The sequence below is a fragment of the Saimiri boliviensis genome, chromosome 1 (genome assembly GCF_048565385.1).
Source record: "Saimiri boliviensis isolate mSaiBol1 chromosome 1, mSaiBol1.pri, whole genome shotgun sequence".
NCBI lineage: Eukaryota > Metazoa > Chordata > Mammalia > Primates > Cebidae > Saimiri > Saimiri boliviensis.
This window is the reverse complement of record NC_133449.1, coordinates 160,034,827-160,042,072: the sequence shown is the minus strand read 5'-3', so window position 1 is coordinate 160,042,072 and position 7,246 is coordinate 160,034,827.

Below are 7,246 nucleotides of genomic sequence, written 5' to 3'. Positions count from 1 at the left end.
TCGCCTTCCCCAGCAATTGTGTATTCCTTTCCCCTTTGTTTAGGCTCACAACAAGGTCACCTTTAAGACACATTTGAAAGATCAAAACAGGACACTGTTCAAGTAGGTCTGTGAGACGATGTAAAAACGTGAGTTCATTTCGTAAGCATAATCATCAGAGTCACTCTATCAGTCTTTTGAGTTTTTCAGATATGTTCAGTTCAGAGTTTTCTTTTTTTCTTTCTTTTTTAGACAGAGTTTCGCTCTTGTTGCCCAGGCCGGAGTGCAGTGACGCCATCTCGGCTCATCGCAACCTCCGCCTCCTGGGTTCAAGATATTCTCCTGCCTCAGCCTCCCAAGTAGTTGGGATTACAGGCATGCACCACTGCGGCCAGCTAATTTTGTATTCTTTTTTTTTTTTCTTTGACCAGACTTTATTTCTACTTTGTGGAATGGTAACTCATATATTTTACAGGATTCTATTACAATAAATTCTATTTTATGATACAACATAAAAAAATTTAGTAAATTTACTTAACTTTGCTTAACTTTTGAAAATTATATGCTTTCCCTTCAAAGTCAAATCAAGTGTTTTTTGTTTGTTTGTTTTTGTTTTTTTTTTGAAGTGTAGCACTTTTTTTTTTAAATTGCATTTTAGGTTTTGGGGTACATGTGAAGAACATGCAAGATTGTTGCATAGGTACAAACATGGCAGTGTGATGTGCTGCCTTCCTCCCCATCACCTATATCTGGCATTTCTCCCCATGCTATCTCTTCCCACCTCCCCACCCCCCCGTCCCTCCCCCATTTTCCCCCAACAGACCCCAGTGTTTAGTGCTCCCTTCCCTGTGTCCATGTGTTCTCATTGTTCAACACCCACCTATGAGTGAGAACATGGGGTGTTTGATTTTCTGCTCTTGTGTCAGTTTGCTGAGAATGATGGTTTCCAGGTTCATCCATGTCCCTACAAAGGACACGAACTCATCGTTTTTGATGGCTGCATAGTATTCCATGGTGTATATGTGCTACATTTTCCCTATCCAGTCTATTATCGATGGGCATTTGGGTTGAATTTTGTATTCTTAATAGAGACGGGGTTTCTCTGTGTCAGTCAGGCTGGTCTCGAATTCCCCACCTCAGGTGATCAGCCCATCTAGGCCTCCCAAAGTGCTGGGATTACAGACGTGAACCACCGAGGCTGGCAGGTTTTTCTTTCAATAGATGACGTTTGTTGCTCACCCCCATGTGCCAGGCGTGTCAGCGTGGGAAGCACATAGTGCTTTCCCCTAGACTGGAGGAGGGGTGTGAAAGCATGGTCTGGGAAGATGTGGAGGGGGAAGTTTATAGAGAAGGGCATCTCCAGGGTAGGGGAGCAAGGTCTAGAGGGGGCGAATGCGTTCAGGGTCCATGCGGTCTGGGCGGCTAGAGCAGGAGAGAATCCACAAAGCCCCCCCTCAGGATCTGACTTCAGGGATCCTGAATTGCTCTTCAGAAGTCCCCAGTCCAGTGGGGAAGACTGCCATGCACACAGATGACACTAATATAACAGGATAAAGACCAATCAGAGCTATACTCAGAGCGTCAAGGGAGACAGAGCATCCAGGAAGAGCAGAGCGCACTCCTAGCTTATCCTGGAAGGCTTCCTGGAGGAGGTAATGTTTGAATTGAGACTGAAAGGACTAGTGAGTATGGGTCAGGCCAAGAAGGGAATAAAGGAGAAAAGGAACTTGAGCAATATGAACTGAAAGTCTAATTTTTTTGAACTCTTGGGAATCTGCTACCTGGGGCCTTCTCTCCCCAGGGGCTCTGGTGCCAGCTGCCTGCCCCTCTGTTTACTGTTCTGGGAGGTGGCCAGGCCATAAAAAGTGTGCACAGCCTGCCTGCCATCGCCCTTTGCTCCCGGGGCACATGATAACAGCGTACAAGGTGGACCCCGGCCTGGCACAGGCCCCTGAAGAGCAGCAGGCACTTCTCTCTCCTCCCACCAGTGGCCTGGGAGACAGTGGGGCTCCATTAGGAATGGTGGACACCTGAGGCTTGGGAAAAGACCAGGCTTCCAAGAGCAGAGGGGGAGGGGCTGGTGAAAAGGTGGGTGGCACTGAGTGACTAGAGTTTTCTGATTGTCACAAAAATGTGCTCTGCGACCCTAGGGTAATAGCTTCCCCTCTCTGGGCCTTCATTTCTGTATCTGTGACATTGGGGAACTTGTCTACCATAAAGAAGTAACTCTGGTCAAGTGAATTTGGGAAATCCTGCAGAAGCCACTCCTCTGATAGAGTCACAGTGGGTCATTAGCACATCAAAGTCTCTGACAAGCCCTGCAGCAAAGAAACCCCTTGAATTTTCTTTCATCTGGCATTCCCCAAGCTTTGCTACCTAGGAGGCCCCTACTCACACCTCCCAGCATCCCACTGAACTCTACACAGTCTGCAGTGCTGGGATGTTCAGACTGGAGGGCCACACCTTCTCCGTGACTCAGTATTTAGCGCAGGTTTTATAGTCAGATGACCTGGATTTCAGCGTGACTACTTCCAAGCTGCAAAACTTCAGGCAAGTTACTTAGCTTCTTAGAGCCTCAGTTTCCTCATGTGTCAAATGGAAATAAAATAGACTTAACTGAGCTTAGGAGTGTGTTTCACACAGGGCCCAGCACATAGTAAGTGCTTGTTTTTTGTTGTTGCTTTGGTTTTGGGTTTTTTTTTTTTTTTGAGACAGAGTTTCGCTCTTGTTGCCTAGGCTGGATTGCAGTGGCACGATCTCGGCTTGCTGCAACCTCTGCCTCCTGGGTTCAAGCGATTCTCCTGCCTCAGCCTCCCTAATAGCTGAGATTACAGGTGGCTGCTACCATGCCCAGCTAATTTTTGTATTTTTAGCAGAGACGGGGTTTTGCCATGTTGGCCAGGCTGGTCTTGAACTCCTGACCTCAGGTGATCTGCCCACCTTGGCCTCCCAAAGTGGGATTATAGGCGTGAGCCACTGCCCCTGGCAAGTGCTTGTTTTTGAACCACCTGCTCACGGGACTGCTGCCTCCCAGTGTGAGAGGCTGGCAGGCCTGGCTGATGTTCTACCCACCTGAAGGAAGACCAGCCTGTCTCCCCATTAGGAAGACCTCTGCCTGGCAGGAGGTCAGTGGCCCCTCCTTTGATAGAGTCACAATGGTGCATTTCCACATCAAAGGGTGCGCTGCAGCCGTTGCCCACATGGGAGGGCAGGGGGTTGGATGGGACCCACAGGTTGGGTTGATGATCACCTACCAATGGACGTTTAGCCCCATGAAAAAGGAAACTCATCTAAGGCAATTTCCAAGCGGTACATTGTGCTGCCTTGCATCTTACGAGTGCCCTGTCACCCAGAGTTCCACCAGAGATTGGGGTGTTGTAATGGCTCAGGAACGAGACCCTGCAAGTCTAGTCAAATCTCACAGCCGCCGGGCGCGGTGGCTCAAGCCTGTAATCCCAGCACTTTGGGAGGCCGAGGCAGGTGGATCATGAGGTCGAGAGATCGAGACCATCCTGGTCAACATGGTGAAACCTCGTCTCTACTAAAAAGACAAAAAATTAGCTGGGCATGGTGGTGCGTGCCTGTAATCCCAGCTATTCAGGAGGCTGAGGCAGGAGAATTGCCTGAGCCCAGGAGGCAGAGGTTGCAGTGAGCTGAGATCGCGCCATTGCACTCCAGCCTGGGTAACAAGAGCGAAACTCCGTCTCAAAAAAAAAGTAAAAAAAAAAAAAAAAATCTCACAGCCACCCCAGGGATGAGAGGCGTTCAGCTCTCCTATCAGGAATGACATGTGCTGCTTTGCATATAGCGACTTTGTGCGGCCCTCCAAGGCCCACAGACTGCTTATGTCCTCTAGCAAATCAGAATTGTGCATGTCTGCTCTGTTTACACACAATTTCAGGGAGTCCATAGACTCCTAACCCTATGCTGAGCTCCTCAGTCTTATGGAAAAGCCAATCCCATCATTGATTGCCAAGAGATTGGTGGGAACTGAGGAGAGCAATTGCAGCGCTACTCTAGAGAGGCATGCGCGGTTGGGAAAGAAGTATTCTGAGAGGAGGTCTCCGGTAGCCAAGGATGTGTGTGTGTGTGTGTGTGTGTGTGTGTGTGTGTGTGTCCAAGGATGTGTGGTGAGGGGGGTGGGCTGTGATAGGGGTACATTGGTTAGAACAGGAGGACTGTGGAGCTCTGAGGAAATCAACCTGGCTCTGCGTGTTTGAGATGATCTTTCGGGGGCTCCAGAGCTGGGAAGCACAGCCGACCTCAGCCAGGGCAGCTTTGGAGGGCAATCCTGTCCCAGCCAGGCCACTCTGGGATCACTTCCTCTGAACCACTCCAGATGGCCTAGCAGCCTGGAACCTTGTTTTTCACAGTCATCACACCCTGGTGTGACAAAACGCATGCTCTACTGTGATAAAATCTGAACGTTTAAGCAAATTAAAAATGTTTATTTATATACATTTAAAAATATCTCCCTACATAATAAAAGGAAGAACATTTCATCTGACACTTCCCTTAAATCACGCACACACATCTCCATTGCACTTCTGGTTTGACAGGATACCAAAACAGAGGGGAGAAAAGGGGGAAAGGGAGAGCGAATATTTACTATTTGGATTCCTAAGCAGTCATTTTGTTAAGAATTGTTCAAACCTCCTCTGGAATGAGGGAGAGGAGATGGTGGCGACAGCAATTGTCAAACGTGCTTGGTCGCTAGACTCCTGACTGTTGTATGATCATAAAATTGGAGCTTCAGTGGGTAGATTGATTTATGTGGATAATGTCTTTTAAAAAATTTTAGAGTTTGTGCTAGGCATGGTGACTCACGCCTGTAATCCCAGCACTTTCGGAGGCAGAGGCCGGCAGATGCCTTGAGCTCAGGAGTTTGAGATCAGCCTGGGTAACATAGCAAGACCCAATCCTAAAAAGAAAAAATGCAAAAATTAGCCAGTCATGATGGCACACGCCTGTAGTCCCAGCTACTTGGGAGGCTGAGGTGTGAGGATCGCTTGAGTTCATAAGGCAAAGGTTGCGGTGAGCCAAGATGGAGCCATTATACCTCAACCTGGCTAATAGAATGAGACTCTGTCGAAGAAAGAACAAAAGAAAGAAAGAAGAAAAGAAAGAACAAAGAAAGAAAGAGAAAGAAGAAACAAAGAAAGAAAAAGGGAAGGAAGGAAGGGAGAATCATTGGCCTCTGCCTCTCCTAGCCATGACCCACAGCTTTCCTGGCTTCATCTCCAAAGCCCAGTGCATGATTTCACTCCTCTGGGATAGTTTTCTCAGGTGTAAAATGAGATACACAAACCTGTCTTCCCACGCTGTTGGAAAGAATTAGAAATTAGATATTGGATGCAAACATCCTTCATAATGCAGACAGTAGGGCTCCATAAATGTTCCTTTTCTTCACACTCACAGCCACTCTTGGCCCCATATGGGTCAGCAGGCTGGGGGCAGAGGAGACACCTCCCTCCTGGGTCTGGAGAGCCACTGGCCTACCCTGCGTGGCCAGGCTCAAAGAAGGGAGCAGCTTGAGAGGATCGGGGCTGGGGGAAAGGTAGATTGGAGCCCGGCCAGGCCTTTACCCAAGCCCATGCTTTGACTTAAACCCCTCCCACCTTTTTTCAAGCTCCAGGGTGGGAGAGAGCCAACCCTTATTCTCATTCCTCCCCAGAGACTTCCCCCCATGGCACCTGATGGTAGGCCAAACAGATGTATGAGTAATACCTGAATTGGGACCCTCGTAAGAGTGAAAAGGGCATAATTTGTCATGTATTTACTGGTCCGCTAGTGTATATCAGTCAGTCTCAGCAAACCAACGTGTGCCATTGCTCCAGCTCGTAATTACCCATCCTAGCCACAGGCTCACTGGACCCTCAGAACATTCTGAGGCAGCCATGCATGGGCTAGCTTGTGGCCCATTTTACAGATTTGAAGTTAGAACTTTCCAGAGTCCATACTGCTGCTGGACAGAAAACCAGTTACTGATGATCTAAGCCACAGATCACAGTGACACTGTGACACTTACCTGTCCCTTCTGCTCACCCAAACCTCCCCATTTCACTTTCTTTCTTTCTTTCTTTCTTTTTTTTTTTTTTTTTTTTTGAGACGGAGTTTCGCTCTTGTTACCCAGGCTGGAGTGCAATGGCACGATCTCGGCTCACCGCAACCTCCGCCTCCTGGGTTCAGGCAATTCTCCTGCCTCAGCCTCCTGAGTAGCTGGGATTACAGGCACGCGCCACCATGCCCAGCTAATGTTTTGTATTTTTAGTAGAGATGGGGTTTCACCATGTTGACCAGGATGGTCTCGATCTCTTGACCTCATGATCCACCCGCCTCGGCCTCCCAAAGTGCTGGGATTACAGGCTTGAGCCACCGCACCCGGCCACATGTTATTTCTTTTTTTCTTTCTTTTTTCTTTTTTTTTTTTTTTGAGACGGAGTTTCGCTCTTGTTACCCAGGCTGGAGTGCAATGGCACGATCTCGGCTCACCGCAACCTCCGCCTCCTGGGTTCAGGCAATTCTCCCGCCTCAGCCTCCTGAGTAGCTGGGATTACAGGCACGCGCCACCATGCCCAGCTAATGTTTTGTAGTTTTAGTAGAGACGGGGTTTCACCATGTTGACCAGGATGGTCTCGATCTCTTGACCTCGTGATCCACCCACCTCGGCCTCCCAAAGTGCTGAGATTACAGGCTTGAGCCACCGCGCCCGGCCCCATTTCACTTTCATTTTAAGGAAGGGAGGGGAGTTGACGACCACTGCTAGCCTAAAGGTCCATGCAGCCTGACTCCGTCCCTGGTGTCACTCATTAGCCCTGTGACTTTGAGTAAGTAACTTAGCTTTCCTGTCCCTCAGCTTCCTCATCTGTAGAATGAGAGTAACAACACCTGCTGAGAAAACAGGACATCTAGCTCAGGACCTTGCACATTTTAGGTGCTCAATAAATATTGATAGTTTGAATAATTGGACTAATGGTGGCTTGGGCAACTCACAGTCAGTGAATAAATGTTAACTGAGCACATACTAAGTGCCAGGCTCTCTGTGCTAGATGTTTTCTGTGCTCCATCTTTCTGAATTCTTCACAGTCCTGAAAGGGAGGTGAGATTCTTATCCCCTAAGGTCGCACAGCAAAGAAGACGCAGTGGGGTGGGCTATCAGTGTCCAGACGCGTGGCTGGCCTCTCTCGTGGCCCAACTGTGAAAAGGGAGTCCCTGAGAGGGCAGGTCACTTGCCCAAGGTCACGCAGGAGACCGAGGGTTTCCGTCG